The 20776-nt window shown below is 37.2% G+C and overlaps 1 protein-coding gene across 2 annotated transcripts in view; it reads left to right on the plus strand.

Moving 5' to 3' along the window:
* Positions 1-20776, plus strand: part of LOC136831461 (uncharacterized) — a 174069-nt gene that overhangs the window by 145688 nt on the left and 7605 nt on the right. The gene's annotated exons all lie outside the window — the stretch shown is intronic.

Here is a 20776-nt window from a genome sequence, read left to right on the forward strand (position 1 = left end):
ATCAGCGCCTGCCCTAAGGGCCTACAGAGGCCCAGGAGGACTTTAACTAAAACGCGCACAATGAGGTTTTACGTGTCTGTGCCGCCAAAAACACAAAGGCCCCACCCCCTTCTTTTTTTTTCACCTTGTGTTAAACACGCATTCTTTTTTTTTTTTTTTTTTTTTTTTTTTTTTTTTGCCTTTCTACGTCGAAGGACATAAAAGGACTCTTTTATTACCTTTTATCAGTGGGTTATTTGTATCAGAACTAAATTACATTTTTGCCTTTTTACATCGAAAAATACCATGGCTTATTTTACCTTGTATAATAATAATAATAATAATAATAATAATAATAATAATAATAATAATAATAATAATAATAAAAATCTGGAGGAACACCGTTCAGGTGTTCAAAAGTCTTTGCTTTTGCCTTTTACGTAGTAATACAATTTATTATATAATTGCGGGTTTTTATTGTACAGACTGTTTTTCACGAGATTGAGAATTTCTTAGCAATAACAATAATAATAAAAAAACTCCACTATGTACTACCAAATACAGACGCTTGTAATCGAAAGAGGAAGTATCCTTCGACAAGTGAAAACTTACCCTCCATTGCTACAGTCTGTCCCTCCTCCTCCGGAGGGCGTGCTGGCCCCTTACAAATTCCAACGCCACAATTAAAGCCAAAAAGTGACGCTGCCACATCCATAAGCAATGTATTCACACTTGCCTCATTTCCATAGTGGCCTCCGCAAATCTGAATACCCTTCTTTTTTCCACTCTTTTTTTTTTCCTGTGTCTTATTTTTTAGTTTGGACTGTGGAATATGCATGGTTTTAAATAGCTGGATACGTATGTGTAAGCAGCTGTTTCTCTAAACCACTCTGTTCATGTGCTTATGCGTAGGTATTCTGCATTTGTTGTCTGAATTATATATATATATATATATATATATATATATATATATATATATATATATATATATATATATATATATATATATATATATATATATATATATATTTTATATATATATATATATATATATATATATATATATATATATATATATATATATACATATATATATATATATATATAGAGAGATATGTGTATATACATAAGTAGGCATATATATATATATTTATATATATATATATATATATATATATATATATATAAAATATATATTATTTGTTGTCTATATAGGTATTCGTATATAAGCAGGGCGTATAGACTCACATATAGGCAGCTCTCTCTCTCTCTCTCTCTCTCTCTCTCTCTCTCTCTCTCTCTCTCTCTCTCTCTCTCTCTCTCTCTCTCTCTCAGAGAAATCTTTGAAGTGCATCGCCTCTCGAGGGATACGAACATTAAATGCACGGCAAAGGCAGCGTCACAGAAGCTGCATTTCGACAAGAGCTCCGTCTTCGACGAAGCAGCGGGAACCCTTTATCACTAACCCGTATATCGCTCAGCATAAATTCAGAGAGAAAGAAATAAATGAAAATCTGTTCCATGGGGACATTAAGATGCGTGCTATGCAATCTCGCCCCAAATATGGGAGCAACCTCGTTCCCTCCGTGGTATATTAAGGTTTCTGAGTTAACGTAGCGTAATGCGACTAAGTCTCTCTCTCTCTCTCTCTCTCTCTCTCTCTCTCTCTCTCTCTCTCTCTCTCTCTCTCTTCGTCAACTTAACTCCGGCCTCTGCTCGTTGTGATTGTTTAAGGCGTCTTCTGTCTTTTCTCGGAAGAATATGTTTTATTGAGCTGGTTTTTCTACGCAAGGTTGTCTTGTGAATATATTTAAAACGTGCGAGTTTCTTGAGGTTTTTACCTCTCTCTCTCTCTCTCTCTCTCTCTCTCTCTCTCTCAGTATATTTAGCCATAATTGTTATCAGATAAATATCTTGAACTTTGACGAAGTGATGTATTAGGTAAAAGTATATAATTATGTATATATAAATATAAATATGTGTGTGTGTATATATGTGTATATATATATATGTGTGTGTGTGTTTTGTGTGTGTCCGCACGCGTGCTTTCGTGCGCATCTTTGTTTGACTAGTTAGTGCGTGTGTAGAAGAAGCACCATACCGTAGAACAACAACAAAATCAACAACAACAACAATCTTCTTCTTCTTCTTCTTCCTCTGTTAATGTTACCAGTAAGAGGAGAGAAGCTGTTCTCCCAATCGCCTAATAAGGCATCTTTTGGGAACACCGCCAACCAATCATTTATCCTTAATTCATTTTATATGCAAACACGACTACTACCTCGTGTTTGCCTGTTTGCTTCTCGTCCGTCTCCGAACGTGTTTGTAACGTGTTTATTATTAGTTCGTCTCAACGGCTTTCTTTGCATTTCCAAGTACGTATTTTTAGTTATTTTTGTTTTTATGTTGTTTTTTTTCGTGTAGATTCGAAGTGCCTCTTTCTCCGGACTGGATTCTCCCCCAAAAGTTAGGGAGGGTTCAGGGAGTAAGGGGGAGCATCCCCCCCTTACGTGGCTCTAACCAACACCCCACCCCAACCCCCTCCTCCACCATCCCGCCCCTCAAGGTCGAGCAATTGGTGGCAGTATACTGCAGACATTTCATAATAGATGCCTCTCTCTCTCTCTCTCTCTCTCTCTCTCTCTCTCTCTCTCTCTCTCTCTCTCTCTCTCTCTCTCTCTCTGCCTCAGTTATCACTCAAGTTTCATCCATTGCAGTAAGCAATAATTTTATTATTATTATTATTATTATTATTATTATTATTATTATTATTATTATTATTATTATTAAGCCAACAAATGCGTGTTAACTTCTCGATTTAATTTTTATGGGAATAGTTTACGTAAAAATGTAAGAAAATTGATAATTTACGAGGCCTTTATTGGCTTAATATTATTAAAATAGAATTAAATCAGGTACATACATCACGTGAATGCGACTAATATATTCAGTATTATCATTATTATTGTCATCCAAATTACGCACACGCTTATGGGGAAGAAACTAGTCATTCGGTTATCAAACTTCCAAACTTGACGTATAAGAGAGAATCGTGGCACAGATTAAACAGTTACAGAATCAGTACTTCTGTTGCGACCCTTCTTTCGCCTCTCATTTCAAACCATTTCCCAACTACAGAAAAAGCGGATGAGTTTTATCCTTTGTTTTGCCTCTCCATATAAAGCTTCTTCATTAGTAGCGCCCCCGAGGCAACTCATTCTTATCTCGTATAAGTTTTCCCTCCTTCAGCCAGGCACCTTTGGAGTCCTCTTCCTGCTTCTGTTTTTCCAGACTCTCGTAATCCTTCTTCTTTAACTGAACGGTCTTCCTTGAACATTTTAATGACATATTGCTGATTTTTTTCCACCAATAATTTCTGTAGTTCCTTTTAAAATGGTCTATTGACCTAGGTCAATATAGGCGTATAAAACTATGAGGAAGAGAAAAACATGATGTTTTACAGTGAGCAGGAAAAGAGAGAGTGGCTTTCTCTGCGCATGCTCGTTGCTTGGGTGTCTTCGGAAAGGAGATACCGTATTTGTTAAAACATTATTTGATTTGAAACAGATCAAGTATTTGTATTAATATATATTTTACTCCAGTGTAATAAATGTAGACATCGTCTTCTGATGGCTTACTGGTTATGAGAGGCATTTGACAGGACGTCGTTATGGTATGCCCGTTAAGTATGTAAAGCTAATTGAAAGTGACCAGGAACGGAGCAGACGTCCACAGAGTTAAAGTGGATGGAATCTTGTCAAGCGTATTTGCAGTAAATGTCACCTTTGCTGTTTGCCTTCTCTTGCATGTTATGATGAAAAAGTGGTCGGAGATGCGAGAGAAGGTTTAAACTGGAGTAGCAACAGAATGTTGACAGACTTAGAAGACGCAGGTGATGCTGTTTTAATCAGCAAAACGCTACAAGACTTGCAAAGCTTGCTTAGCATTGATTTATAGAGATGGGTCTTTATACAAAAATAAGGAAAACAGAGATAATCTGGGCAGGGTCTGCGCAGAGGGATGAAATAATAATAGCTGGTGAGAGGATGAATGAGGAAGTCTTTCAAAAGTATAGGAACAGTGGTATCGAATACAAGTCTTTAGATTTTGAATTTAGTTAAAGATTAAAAATAGTCAGGCTGAAAAAAAAATCGGGAAGTCAAATAGATTAAAATTTTATACGAAGGTTAAGACTACACATTAGTCTAGTGACTCTACTATGGGCTGTATTGCTATTCGGACGTAAATCATAGTATGACAGTGTATCACATGTAAAAGATTTTGTCGATTTAAGAACATACTTCCATGAAGGATATTAGGAGACAGATGCCGGCATAGAGTGAGTAACCATACCATGAGAGAAATGACGGAAGTTCCATGTGTAGGTGAGATAATGATGAAAGGAAGAGGGAGATGGCTTTGACATGTCCTTTGCACCACCCCAAGGAGAATGCTACGTGATAGTGTCAGCTGGGCTCCTGTGGGCACCAGAGAAATTGAAATACCCAAACCTACCTGGATAAGAACTAACAGGACGTGGAGATTTGTGGAAGTGAAAGCAAAGGAAAGACTTGAGTGGTGGAATCTCACAGAGGCCATTTGCGTCACTTGACGATGTAGGCAGTGAAGACTATGGTGATTCCTACAGTACTAAATCAAATATCTTATATAATATTTAAATACAATAAATTTAATAATAAGAGCTTCCAAACCCATTGCACTTATTCAAAAAATATATCAGACTTCCAAACGAGGCGCTTAACATAAAAAGTTCATCTTACCAAAACGAATCAATGCGAACCCAGCTCTTCGAGTAACTTCAGAGGAGGAAGACATCGACCCCGAAAAAAAAAGTAAAGCAAAAAAAAAAGTCCAAATAAATACCTAAAGAAAAGTTGAAGACGATTACGAGGGGCGCAGCTACTAAAGACTTCGTAGCACTTCGCCCCCGCATACCATTTAGAATTTGGGTGTTGGCACTTGTTGACCAAAATCACCACCACAGACGCCTTTTCTTCTTCTTCTTCTTCTTCTTCTTCTTCTTCTTCTTCTTCTTCTTCCATCCTCCCCTCCTACTTATGGACGAAAGGGTCCGGTGTAAAGCCGTTTTTGATGAAGGGAATATGTTTTTTGCGTTTTAGGAGTAGTTGTCCTGCGGTTATTATTTAACAGTTTTGCCGTATTGGACATTTAAACATACAGTGACAATCTGTATATATATATATATATATATATATATATATATATATATATATATATATATATATATATATATATATATATATATATATATATATATATATGTATATATATATATACTATATATATATGTATATATATATACTGTATATATGTGTGTATGTATGTATGTATATATATATATGTATATATATATATATATATATATATATATATATATATATATATATAGTAATTTATATAAAATGTATATAAATAAACTTATCACTGCAAAGCCTTGAATCCAGATGAAGAACAAATAAAGAAACCCCCAACTCCCGTGGTGAGATTCGAACCTATGAAAAATGAGTTGTGGCCGAGTGCATGAATTTGAAATTTACCATGAGAGTCGGGGTTTCTTTATTTTAGTCTTCAGTTGGATTTAGGGCTTTGTAGTGGGAAGCATTTAACAAAAAGATGTGAGAAAATCTAGAATTTAACAGCTTATCGTAGCTCCTACAAATAAATATATGTATGTATATGTGTGTATATATATATGTGTGTGTGTGTGGTAAAAGTACTGCTGGATTATATATATATATATATATATATATATATATATATATATATATATATATATATATATATATATATATATATATATATAGTGTGTGTGTGTGGTTGTCCATTCATCCATATTATATATATATATATATATATATATATATATATATATATAAAATATATATATATATATATATATATATATATATATATATATATTATATGATATATAATATATATATTGTATGAAAGACTGTTTGTTGTTTGCCATCTCACCTATATGGAAATAAAGGGTGGATATTGAATGTAAATGAAAGGAAACAGGCTGGAGTCGCTCAGATGATGTGTTGGCCTAGTATTGTGGTTTGAGAAGAATTGTAAGACTCAGAAATGTGGAGACCCATAGAAACAGTAAACAAGTTAGGATGGATTAAAGGATAGATTGTAGCGTAAAGGATTGTTTGATGATGTCGGATCGGAGGATGATAGGTAGGTAAAAAGAGTGCACAATTCAGAAGTTTCACAAGAGAGGAAAAGGGAAAGACGTTGGAAGCACCTGGTACGTGGAGTGTGTCTGAGGTACTGAAACAAGAGGGCCTTAATATCCAGGAAGTCTGTGTGCAAGATATTGTTAATAATAATAATATTATTATTATTATTATTATTATTATTATTATTATTATTATTATTATTATTATTATTAGTGGATGCTTCATTGTGCACATGTGTTTGACATGCTGGTGATGGCCCTTGTGTATAGGTGTTTAAATTGTCTAATGGCGTGAAAGTTTTCTGCACGAATCAGAACGTAACGTATAAATGTTATCAGTGAATGTTGTTGGATGGTTTTTTCCCTAGAACAATCGCTTGTCAGAGGAAACGAATCGAAGTTAAAAAAAAAAAACACAAATCATGAGCAAGCACGTAAAAAAAATATTCTCAATAACACATATTCAGTACCAAGAGCTATTTCACTGAAGGCTGTCAATGCACCATTAATGTAAAAACAAATATTCATTTAGAGTCGATTGAAAATTAGATTCTTTACCCGAATCCATTTGAAGTTTACTCAGTCAAAGTATTTTAAATGTTTACGTGACATCGACAGCGGGGATTATGCAAAGCAGAAAACTTTTCTCTCTCTCTCTCTCTCTCTCTCTCTCTCTCTCTCTCTCTCTCTCTCTCTCTCTCTCTCTCTCTCTCTCTTAACTCGCACACACAAAAACTAACCCAATTCTAATGCACCTTTATGGTCACTATCCCTCGCGTGTTCGACAAAAATTTATGGGAGGAATATTATGCAAACACTGACTGAACAAAATGGGTTTAGCTACTTAGGATTGATGTACTCTGCTCCCTTTTTGCAAGTTGTCAGGGTGTGTTGCATAATAAATATCATATATTTTGTATTTGGTAAGAGCATATGAGTTGTATGTAAATATCTTATAAATTGAAAGTATAGACTAACATACGTGTGCGTGCTTTCAATAATGATATATGAATGCGACCGCATGTTGTACAGTAAACTTTATTTTTTTTTGTTTTTATATCATACAGTTATGCGTACTTTCCTTAGCTTTGGAAAGATGATGCTGTACTTTCAGCCCCTCTCTCTCTCTCTCTCTCTCTCTCTCTCTCTCTCTCTCTCTCTCTCTCTCTCTCTCTCTCTCTCTCTCTCTCTCTCTCTGAAGCCAGATTAATGTGAACATTGATGTTCTCATGAATCTTATTGATAAAGAAGTGACACTGCTGATCAGCGTAGTAGCTGTTGTGTTTCAATTTCAGCGAGCCTTCAACTTCACCCGAAGCAAATGAATGACTTTTATGCACGTCCATCTCCCGACGAATCAATTATTATGTTTTGGGCCTCGAGGAAAAAAAGTCAATTAACTCCAGCGAGAGAGAGAGAGAGAGAGAGAGAGAGAGAGAGAGAGAGAGAGAGAGAGAGAGAGAGAGAGACTCTCCCTCCCTCAGTGGTTGTCGACGAGGCGTCTGGCAGGCTGACGAGTCCAGTACTGCCCACTTTTACATATAAGGACGAGCTTTAATAGTTTGTTTAATATGATCCGAACTGATGCCCGGGCCTTATACAGCTGGGGCCGGTCTCCATATACAGGTGCCCTGTCCCTTATAAGTCATTTCCAGCCATCGCTTTGACAAATCTTCGGATGCGTTCGCGCGCACATTCGCTCCGTTCTGAAATCCCTGGCCGTCGCGCGCTTGAGAGTGTCTCTCTCTCTCTCTCTCTCTCTCTCTCTCTCTCTCTCTCTCTTCTCATGTGTTAAACAAGCTGTTTATTCACTTACTTCCTTTTGGTGTTTACAGATCTATTAATTTGTCATATATAAATGTCAGTTTCTTATTTGTTTTTATAGTTTGTCACGCTGAGTTGGAGGTGATGATTTTTTTCCTGAAACACGATCATAAATCTCTCCTCTTTCGACCTCCCATTCATTCGGTCAGTTAGTAAACAAACGCCCCGTTGCTCCATTCGTTTTCTCCTCTTCATCCTTTCTTCTTCTTCCTCTCCTTCTTCTTCGTGTTTTTATCCTCAGTTAAATGACGCCCACTATCCGGTATTATCTGAAAAAATGCCGAATACTGCTGACAGTTTTTAGGCGGGCAAGGCCCAAGACACTACCGCCTCCGCCCGGTCCCTATATACCCTGACAGTCCTTCCCCTACCCCTGGGACTACCTTCTCCCCCTCAGACAGAGAGCTTATGGAAAGTGCATCTCGCCAAATACGAAGAAACGCAAACAGCGTTGGGAGAAAAGAGGAGATCGTATCCAGTGATGAAATAGAGGTTATTTTACCCGAGGAGGCTCGGGTCCCCCCCACAGCTCATATGGTCATGGGTTGTCCGGGGGGGTTTTGAGAGAGGTGGGACAGGGGGGTTGGGGTAAGGGAGGGAGGAAGGGACGGAAGATAGGGTGGAGCTTTAAATGAGCCCTAAAGAGAGTGTGAGAGGAAAAAAAAAGGGGTAGAGAGATTAACTGTCCTCAGGTTAAAACAGATAATTAAAATCCTTGCGCTCTGGCCTTTGGAGAAGTTGAAGGGTTTGACTGATTATTGGATGGTATCTCTCTCTCTCTCTCTCTCTCTCTCTCTCTCTCTCTCTCTCTCTCTCTCTCTCTCTCGTATCTACTACATCTATACTTTATGAATGTGTATAGTGTACATGCTTAACCTCTTCAAATACTAACCGCTTTATCCTATAATCATGGGAATCGTGCTCTTCAGCAGGTAGAATAGAACCTTAAAAAAATATAATTAAGTAACGCAAGACCTTAAGTTATTTATAATTTTATGAAGTCCGTATTGCGGTTAATCATTGTCAAAGATACGCAGCCTTTAAAAAAAAAAGTAAGGTCTGGAAACATATGGCCGTGGACGCGGGATATAATATTGTAAACTCTACGGATATTGAACGTATATTTTCATACCCGTTAAGGCTAAATTTTCCGTAATTTTCATTATTCTGGCTACTTACCTAAGGACACTAACCGCATACAGTGTGAATTTGTGGATTAGAATGCAGATGAGTAGTATGGGCCTGGAAATCGTGAATATTAATAATATTTCTTAATATCAAATGCTTACCTCTAGTATTTCACAAAAGTTAATTCCTGCTTTGCTCGCCTTTAAAGCATTGTTTTCGGTATTGGATACACCAATGAAATCTTATGATTATATATATATATATATATATATATATATATATATATATATATATATATATATATATATATATATATATATATACCTGTATGTGTGTGTATATATATATATATATATATATATATATATATATATATATATATATATATATATATATATATATATATATATATATATATATATATATATATATATATATATATATATATATATATATATATACACGTCATGTGTTGTGATGAAAAATTCAAATTATATGCAAGCGTGTGTGCATATGCGTGTGCATGTCTATTGTTCTTATGCCTACCCGTAGGTGTATCTATATACGTGTGTCTATATATGCATTTGGAAAGCCTGTTACTGATGTCATAAACTCAGTATTTGGAAAGATTTAAAAGCTTCATTTTATATATATATATATATATATATATATATATATATATATATATATATATATATATATATATATATATATATATATATGTATATACTGATATATATATATATATATATATATATAAAATTTCGTTGATGAATATTTTATTTGTTATTTTTTTTTCTTATTTTACGTATTGGCAGTGAATGAAAATGATAAAACTAATATTCATGATCATCATCGCCTCTGGTGCCCTGTGACGCAAAGGGCCTCTTTGAAATACTGCCATTCATGTCCTTCCTGTGCTTTCACTTCCACAAATCTCCACTCGTCTCCCACCTTCTTTCTCATAGTTTTGTAGGTCTGAGTCGTCCTACCCATCTTGTGCTCACAGGAACCCATAATAATAATAATAATAATAATAATAATAATAATAATAATAATAATAATAATAATAATAATAATGGAATTCAGTTTTCGAAACATACGAGTTTCAGAAAAGCCATCCCCACGTATTCAAACGAAATAATTTCCAGCTCCTTAATGTTAAATATGCTTTAAACAGAGTACCTTGGCGACAAAATTTCCAATATTGGTTGTTAAAATAATAGTTTATATAAATTTTAAATTATTATCGTCACCTGTAGGGGACCTTTATAGTATTCTTTCTAAAAAAAAAAAAAAGATGAGAGTTTTGCAGTGACGCAAGAAGAAAAAATAAAGAATGAAAAGTAAAATTCCAATAACAAGGTCACGAAACCCTTCTATATCAGCAACGGTAACTCCGCTTCCCAGGTATCGTTGTGGCTCATAACCTCAGACGGGAGGCAGTGAATTTAAGAAACAAAGCTACTATTCCCGTTACAGGGAATATATGAAACCAGGGATTTTACGAAATCTAGGAAATTTGTGAAATGACCAATTTTGATCCCCGAGGGCTAGTACTAAACACAGCGAAACAGTGATTCATCTACACTCTTTTGTCGTGTTTAGTACTAGTTCCTGGGCGGTCAAATGTGTTTCGCCGTGTTTAGTACTAGCCCCTGGGGGATCAAATGTCCCTAAATGCATTAAACGCCCCAGGGGCTAGTACTTAACATGGTGAAACAGTGTAGGTGAATTTCACGAAATCTCTAAGAAATTTGTGAAATGACCAATTTTGATCCCCAGGGCTAGTACTAAACACGACGAAACAGTGATTCATCTACACTGTTTCGTCATGTTTAGTACTAGTTCCTGGGCGGTCAAATGCGTTTCGCCGTGTTTAGTACTAGCCCCTAGAGGATCAAATGTCCCTAAGTGCATTTAACCCCCCAGTGGCTAGTACTTGACACGGTAAAACAGTGTAGATGAATCACTGTTTCGCCATGTTCAGTACTAGCCCTCGGGATCAAATGTTCCTAAGCGAATTGGTCATTTCACATATTCGTGAAATCCCTGGATTTGAGGTATTCCCTGTAACATCTCAACGGTCAGTAAATAAAATGGATAGATTAGATTCTGTGTGGTTGCGTTCGGGTGAGAGAGAGAGAGAGAGAGAGAGAGAGAGAGAGAGAGGGCGCATATTATTGCGTATTTAATGATATGCCAAGAAAGTGTATTTTGGTGTGAACAAGGAAAGAAAACCATTGTCACAGAATGGGTGATGTGCCAGAGTCTGTCACGCGGGTGAATCATCGCTGCAGAAGCGGACATAAAAGCAGCAACCAAAGCTCTCTCTCTCTCTCTCTCTCTCTCTCTCTCTCTCTCTCTCTCTCTCTCTCTCTCTCTCTGTAGCACCCAATTTTAGATTGCCAGTCGCAATGCCCCTTTTATTATTCTTCTCTCTTCGATATTATTATCCTTGCTCGTGTTCAGGAGTGTTTCCCTTTCTCTTTATTGTTCAATATTTTTTTTTTTTTACAATTGCTCTTGCATCTTCATTTCCGCCTCATTCGCCTCTTTCGTTTTCAGATTAATGCTTCTCGTTTTCTAAGCCCTGCCAATTATTATATAGTGTGTCTGTTTTTATTGTTTTAATTATTTCATCTATTTTCATGAGAAAGTTTTTCTTTTTATACAAAGATATTTTGGGATATGTGTGAATATGGATTTATTATATTATATATATATATATATATATATATATATATATATATATATATACACTATATTATAACTATATACATATATATATATGTTATATATATGTATATATATATATATATATATATATATATATATATATATATATATATATATATATATATATACATATACTGCATATATACATACATATATATACACACAAAATTATACAGGTATATATAGATATATATGTGTCTAAGAAAATAATTTTTTCAAATATATTTTCTGCTTCTATCATTCTCTCCGATATCAGACTGGTTTCGTACAATAACAAGGAAGTTGTATAACAACACGTAATGCCTTGCGCACGAGAAAGAGAGAAAATGGAAAGAGTCATAAGAAACGAAGTTGGAAGTACAGTACACCTAAACCAGCTTCAGACTCAGACTCTGTAGCCACCTTTTGGCTAGGCCGAGGTACGGGAAAAAGCCATTCTCTACAGAGTAATGCTCTGTATATCCACAACTAAGCCACATCCGGGACCTTTACGACACTTTCACCTGCTTCTATTCTATTTCAATTTTTTTTTTTTAGGAAATCAGGTGTTAGGAGATTCAGATGGACGAAAGAACTTGTGACCTAAGTGGCTGCTTTGTGCCAAACGGAGAGAGAGAGAGAGAGAGTTTAAATTACGTACCATTGTTTTTCTTCCCGTTGATGAACTGGGAAAACATTGCCAAGCACCGGATTTTTATTTGCTTTGGAGGTATTCTTTTGAGGGGAACGGCCAGATAAAAGCGAGAACTTTTTATTCTCTCAAATAATCCAGCCGTTAAGTTGCGATGACATTATTTCCATTTCTCTTTCATTTCTTTTTCATGTGCGTCTGTTTCCGTGATTATAACCGTTTATTCGTCAGAGATTTTTCCGCTGCTCCTGTGACGTCCGACGTCGGCGCTCGAGTTTATATCCATCGTCTGTCCAGAATTATGTGCAATTTTTATGGTTTTGTTTATTTCGTCACGAGGAAATTAATTGTTCCCGCATTCCTGATGAGTTCGTTTTATGCAGGATTCACTGTTAGTTCTTCATAGCACAGTACTTACAGCAGGTCGGGGTGTAAGTGTGAATTCACATTGTTTCATAAAGTTTCGCCTGGTGCTGAAATAACAGCATAACTTTTCAGTACTGCTGGTTAGCGGGTGGACAGAAATAAAGGCAGTTATAAAATATAATTTTGATGTAGCTGGTTAATAGATATACAGAATTAAAGAATATTCCAAAATCACCCTTTCCACGTTGGTCGTTGATATATCTGCAGAAATAAAGATAATGTTAATATAACTTTTTGCGGTTGTTATTGATGCTGGTTACTAGATATACTGTACAGAGTAAAAGAGATTTTTAGAGGTACCTCTGTGTTATTGGTTGTAAGTTATACATCATTAAATAAATAAACTTCTTGTTGCTCAGCATAAATCCAGAAAAATACAGAAGAAAGGTAGATTTAAAAGGCAACCTTTTTTTGTATTTCAAGTTATTAGAAAAATAAAAATGCAGACTATTTTTCCTTGTTTGCGCGTTACTGAAGAAATGTTCAGATACTCATCGCTTACGCTTCAAAGTTTCGTCAAAGAAGTAAAAACCTGGAATAACATTTTGTAGATTGTAAATAATCTTTAACTTAGTTAACAGTGGTGTTTTGCTTAATTTGTCATTTTAGTGTTTTGAAGTTTCTAAATGAGGAGAGATACGTAAACTTTAAAGCATTGTTATTTGCCCATTCATTCTCGTCCGGCCTGTTTCTGTTGGGTTGCAGGGAAATCATTTTTATCCAGGTATGTTTATTCTCGCTTCATCTGTTGTATCTGGAAATGAAAGCTTTTCTCTCTCTCTCTCTCTCTCTCTCTCTCTCTCTCTCTCTCTCTCTCTCTCTCTCTCTCTCTCTCTCTCTCATTTAGTTCCTCGTTGGGAGAGTCGGTAGAGTTGTGGCCTAGCACTCTCTAGGCCCGAGTTCGAGTCTCCAGCCGGCTAATGAAGAATTAGAGGAATTTATTTCTGGTGATGGAAATTCATTTCTCGTTACAATGTGGTTCGGATTCCACAATAAGCTGTAGGTCCCGTTGCTAAGTAACCAGTTGGTTCTTAGCCACGTTCAATAAGTCTAATCCTTCGAGCCACCCCCAGGAGAGCTGTTAATCAGCTCAGTGGTCTGGTAAAACTAAGGTATACTTAACTTAACTCTCTCCCATTTAGAATATTAGGATGCTGTTACCAGCCCTAAACCCTTTACCACCCTGGTTTCGACCCACCACAGACAGTTAACAACCAAGTCCACTGAGGTACAGTTTAGAATTGCCTTCCAGCCGAGCTCACCACGAAGCCCCGGTTTGCCGGCATATGTAAGATTGGAGGAGTTGCGAGGGTCCGGCCGATTTTGCCGGTAAATCCCATGTATCGTTTGTATTGCAACCCTTCTGCCAGTAGCCTATAGCAGACTCCCTGGGTGGTCTCTCTCTCTCTCTCTCTCTCTCTCTCTCTCTCTCTCTCTCTCTCTCTCTCTCTCTCTCTCTCTCTCTCTCTCTCTCTCTCTCTCCGACAGGAATGTCACTCGAACATTGTGGCCCTGTTCTCACCAAAAGAGGCATCTTGGTCATGCCAGTTCTCTCGACTGGATAGCCTGTCCGATTTTTTTGTTCTTCTATATCTATTCGGGTAAACGGACGAAATAAGAGAGGAACGATTAAAACCCAAAAACAGGGTCAAAACGTCGAGGAACTCCCTCCGTTAATTGCATAATGGTATAAATTTTGATGGAGTACTGATGACTAACTTGTGTTATTCCCTCTCCTCCTCCCCCTCAAGACACACACACACACACACACACATACACACACACACACATATATATATATATATATATATATATATATATATATATATATATATATATATATATATATATATATATATATATATATATATATATACATGTGTGTGTGTGTGAGTGAGTGTATGTGTATTCGTGTATAACTGTACAACATACAATGAATAAGGAAGAGAAAGAACATAATTATTGTATCGTGACCAACTCTGTGTTGTGAAACGTCAAACCATTGCAACATGAATTAGGTGTCTGCATAAAAGTCATAGTATATTGTTTTTTTATCTATTGTTATATATTTGCTTCATGTTATCTAGTATTTTATCGACGTTAATTTACATTCTTAGCAATATAGGGACCACGACTTCGTCGTCATTTGGGAATTCGTGTCTTGTTGCTTTAGGAACCTATCCTACATCCTAATAAAGGATCCATCCTTTACCTTGTTTGGTCACCATCCTTGCTTCTCGATTAGGAACCTATATTGTATCTTATTTGGGAACCTGTTTTTCACCTTATCGGGAGGCTGTCGTGCACCTCATTCAGGAAACTGTCCTCCACCTCCTTTGGGAACCTATCTTGTACCTCATTTGGGAACCTATCTTCCACCTTGTATGGGAACATATCTTTCACCTTATATAGGAACCTTTCTTGCACTTGTATAGGAACCTATCTTGTATCTTATTTGGGAACCTATCTGGCACCTTATTTTGGGAACCTGTCTGGCATCTGATTTGGGAACCTTGTCTTGCACATCATTTGGGAATCTACTTCGCACCTCATTTTGGAATATATCTTGCATCTTATTTGGGAGCTTACCACCCTGTTTGGGAACCTACCTTGCTCCATGAATGGGAACCTGTATGGCCTTTCAATCCGGTACCTTATCAAAGAATTTACTCTGTACCCGTAATAAAATCGAATCTACAGATTATTTAGGAACCAAAGGTTGGATCAGCATCTTAAATTATACATTACCATGGAACCTAACTTATTCCATAATAAGAAACCTACTGTGCATATTATTTAGAACGTAATTATATCTTATTTCGGAACCTGACTTTTATTTCTTTAAGCGGCCGATTGAGGCCTTATTTGGAAACCTTATTTTTCCTGATAAGAGTCCGCTTTGTAGCCTATTGTAGCCTATTTAGCTGGTCCTGTTTTAACTTTGTGACGAAATTTAGGCATAAATTATTAGATTTGCTTAAGTCTTGCTTTAATCCTAATTGGCACCTTATTAAGGCACCAAGAGCTGATTTTTTCAGTCAAAATTTGTGCCTTACCTTGTCATTTCATCTTGCACCTTTTCACAAACCTTCCTCAGTTTTAAGGCATTATAAGATTAAATTTCATGTAGAATCCTAATTTTTCCTTTTTTAGGAGTCAACTTATGCATTATTGTTATTATTATATGACTGATAGGCATACATTTTTTTTTTTCAAATAAACTAGACTGCCATAAGTAAGTTTCTTTGCATTGCCATTATCGCACTTAGAGAGCTTAACGGAGAGCATACGCGCAGACAGGTGATAAATGGGGCTCACTTCGGAATCGTGAATAGTAAAACACTCTTTTACGTGACAGAAGTGTTTCTTCTCAAACGCCGAGAAGCGTATGGGAGCTTGGGAACTCCCGGGCGGTGGGGGGTTGGGGGGGGGACGAGATTACCAAAATTTAGAGGCGGAGGAAACAAGAAAAGTTATCAAAGCGGTTAATTAGTATTCATTCTACATTTTACCAGAACGTTATGTCATATTTTTACTTTGTATAGTTCTTTAGTGTTTCCTCTGCGAAAATCATCAATTAACTGTTTGGTATAATATTTTAACCCTTTAGTAGTTTTTATCTGAGCAAGCCGGGCCAAGTACCGCCTTAGGCTAAAAGTATACAGAATTCGGTGGAATTTCCTGATTTCTAGGGGTATGTATGGCGTTCACCGCTCAGTGTCTTATAGTTTGGTTCCTGCTAAATAAGATATAATTGCACAATGGACCTGACTCGGCACTGATTACCTTCAAACGTCTAGAATGACGAGAACCTACTGACTGCCACATAGAAAACGATTTTAAGTAAGTGCTTATTAATTGAAGGGTAACTGGCATATTTACAGCTCCAGCTCTTGGTAACGTTTCTCGGGAAAAGAGAGATCGAGCTAAGAGAGAATCATCAATCATCTAGGCGTCCAGCTGTGATACTTTGCATATTGAAGTTGTTAACGCTGTTATTTGACGAAGAGTGATGCACGGGGGCTGTGGGTTTTAAAAAGTTAACCAATGTTCGCTCTTGATCCCAATCGGCCAGCACTAATCGCGCGGGAGTCGATACCAAATTGGTATGCAGAACTTTATGACGATTTACATCTGTTTTACCTGATGCCCATCTATGCCGTTGAGTTCACCGAGGGCGTATTTGGTATGCCCGTATTTTACGTTTTCATTTCTTATTTACTTACGCTCTCTCTTTCTCTCTCTTGTCCAATGGCCTCCTTGGGGTACTAGCAGGGAAGGAGTGTAAGACAAGCGAATTCCTCCCCACCACCCCATGACCAAGCCGTCTCCCGTACCACCTCTGCTCTCCTCCCTTCCCTGAAAACTTACTCTTACGAAGCCGTAGCGTAAATGGCGCCGTAGCCTTTTCGAGAAGAAGCAAATATGGACCTCCAATATAAAGTGATTAATAATATGGAGCCTCGGGCCATATAAACAGCTGTACGTGGTTTTCAGGCGGGCAGAAGTGCCTATCCCTCCCCAGACAATAAGGATCGCCAGCCCGAAGGACGACGTCGCATGCATGGGCCTTACGTCCCGATGCGCTTTTGTCTCGTCTGCGGCTCCGAACCACCGATGTTACGAGGCCTTAAATAGGCATATTCACTGTTATCTCGCGATCCCAATTTTGGAATAGGGCTCATTTGCAGTGCGCGGGCTTCCTCCTCCTCTAACCCATTTTGGAGGGACCCAGAGAGTGGGGCCGGTGGAATGTACGACTTTTGCTTTGAATGTAGCTCTTGTTGTTTTTAGTGTTGTTGTTGTTGTTGCTGCTGCTGCTGCGCCTAGAGGTGCAAATGGGGTGCAAAGAATGAGCAAGGAAGGGGTAACAACAAAGACGATAAAGAATAGTCAAATGTCAAGAAGGGAGCGAAAAACTGAAAGGAGAAAGGAACAGTTGTTCAAAGGAACTGCGTGGAGAAAAATAAGGGAAGAATATAAGGATTGTGCAGAAGGGTACAAGAAAATGAGAAAGGAAAGATGTTTGAAAAATAATACCATAGGGCGAGACAAAGGGGTTAAACGAAAAATACAAAACGTAGAAAATGTTGCAAAGGTGTAACAAGAATAGGAACAAACAAGAATGGGTTCCCATTAATGGTTCGGCTTCTGGGAAAGGACGGTTGCAATTCTGGCCGAGGGAAAGGTCAGGATTATGATAATGGGTACGTGTGGTCCAGTGGTTAGGACAATTGCCCTCAACTTGTAATTAGTCGAATGTGGTGAGTTGCAGCCTGGCAGCCAGGGTGAAGGAGGCATGGGGCCAGCAACCTCATTCCAAAAAAGTTGCAGAGAACCGGAAGGCTTACACCATATGGAGCTATCTCCCCTAAAGGACGAAAGGCATATGATGTAAAAGATAATAATGTTTCACTTTACAGTTACTCAATTCATTCTAATATATACGAAATAACCCAGAAATATCTTGATCGCTTTAAAGAAGAGAGAGAGAGAGAGAGAGAGAGAGAGAGAGAGAGAGAGAGAGAGAGAGAGAGAGAGGGTGTGTGTGTGTGTAGGGGCATTAGACTATCTAAGATTAGAACAAACCCTAATAAACAACTATAGATGAAAGGTTTTGGGAAATGCAGAGGAAGTTAGAGGAACCCATATTTTGCAGGAGGAATGAAGGTTTAAGTAAGGTGGGCTGACTCTCACGCTTACAGTTCCATCAGACACGTAAAAACTTCCACAATCATTGCTAATTTCTATAAACGGACCTCCAGCTGATGTCTGTTCTTACAGATTTTTTTCATATTAACCTAAATATTGATTTGTAATCGCCCCGTATTGTATCATACGATATCTAAAGTCATTCCATGTTGAAGAAAGGCCTTTCCACAGGAACAAATGTATTTTATTATATCAACTAGCTATTATATATATATGTACTTTTTTTCATTTGTTTTATGTATTTGTTTTTTGCTGTGGTTGGAGATATACGTCGCGGCTGGTCGCTGAAGCGTTGTTGTGGGACTATTATCATCTACGACCTCATTTTTCCACAAACATAGGCTGAAGCAGAGCTTGACGAGATTTCAGATATTTTTGTTTGCTGTCATCTCATAAACATTAGCTTTGCTTTTCGGGCTGATAAATTCATCTTAAAGTGTTTAGCATCAGTAATCTCACTCCATTAGGACAATTTCTCATAAGTAGGCCTAATTGCCCTAATGTGGATAATATTTCTGTTTTTTTTATAGGAATGTGTTTTAAGATGTTCCTCTAGCGAAAGGCTTATTCTCTTGTCGTGATAGTTTCAGTGGAATTGTTTTCCATTCACTTGTTCTCATTATCCTTTTATTTCTAATTTTTATTTAGACCTATGGGGAAATTTAGCGTTTAGGAAGTATAACTGTATTCATTCTGTAACGTTCTTATTACTTGAACACTAATATCAGTTGATGAAGATATTACTACGATGTTCTGTGCTTGATACTCTCCGGAAATCATTCTTTCATCAGACAGGAAAGGCAATTAACACCATAACAATCAGTCATTGGAAATCTCTTCGGCTTTGCTCCCTATGGAGAATGTTACCAAGTACGGAATCTTATATACAGGAAGAATTCTTCTCTTAACCTCTGCTGTGGAGAACGCCCTTCCAACCTGTACCTTGCAAGCGCATACAATCATAGCATCACGCCCAACACACAATAATTCTTCTGTTAATGATTTTATGTGCTTTCATTTTCCATAAAAAAAAAATCTCAATTCTGCCTCGTGTCTGCCACAAGTTTAGGTTCGTCTTACGTTTGTACACTGAATAGAGCTGATACCTTACTGAGAAAGAGAGAGACGGATAAAGAAAGAGAGAGAAGTAAGGATAGAGACGGACGAGGGAGATATTTACCAGTAGACAAGAATGAGGGAAAGTATACACGGAAAGACAAGTTTGTACTGAATACTCAACGAGTCTTCGAGTACAGAAAACGATTACGCATCTTATCGTAGGTTATCTCACTGATACAGTGGCTTAACAGTATTAATGTCAGCGTGTTATTCTTCGTAATGTTTTATATTTCGTTTGTTTTATCAGTATTAATAATAATTAATTCATTTATTCATTTATTTATTAACACGACCCAGTAGATCTTGAAATTCTTGTTTGATTTAAAGTCTTTTAGGGTAATCTCTCTCTCTCTCTCTCTCTCTCTCTCTCTCTCTCTCTCTCTCTCTCTCTCTCTCTCTCTCTCTCTCTCTCTCATGCCGACAATAGTCCCAGTGCTTGGTCTGCAATTGCAGACCTTTGTTGGGCCTGGAATCTTTGACTTTATCTGTTAAGGTCAGCGAGTACTGCGACCTTTTCCGGACCGTGTGCCCATGTTAGGATATTTAGCCATCGCTCCTCCTTGCGGGATGGACCCTCGCGTCCCGGCGGTTTCCATCCTCACTGCCTGGAAGAACCAGTCGTGCCAGGCATGGCGATGGAAAGAAAGATGTGTGTGTGCGTGTTCATGGTGGATATGTGTATATGTAATGTGGAAACATGTTTGTTTTGATGACATTGACACTGCAATATGCGACAATCCTGGTAGGAGTTAGAGTCCAGCCTCTGATGTATGTTTTCTTGAATGTTATCTTTAACTTTTGATCCATATTTATCATCTGAAGGTGCTAAGTGGTCCGAATATCCAAGAGTTTTCCTCTTTTCAAAGAAATTCCCAGAAGTTATAATTGATTGATATTTTCCAGGATATAGACACTTTATTAATATATAAATCATGGAAGACTTTTCAATTTGAACCGCTGTTTTTTTATGACTGAAAGATTTAATT

Source organism: Macrobrachium rosenbergii, chromosome 48, assembly GCF_040412425.1.
Source record: "Macrobrachium rosenbergii isolate ZJJX-2024 chromosome 48, ASM4041242v1, whole genome shotgun sequence".
Taxonomy (NCBI): Eukaryota; Metazoa; Arthropoda; class Malacostraca; order Decapoda; family Palaemonidae; genus Macrobrachium; species Macrobrachium rosenbergii.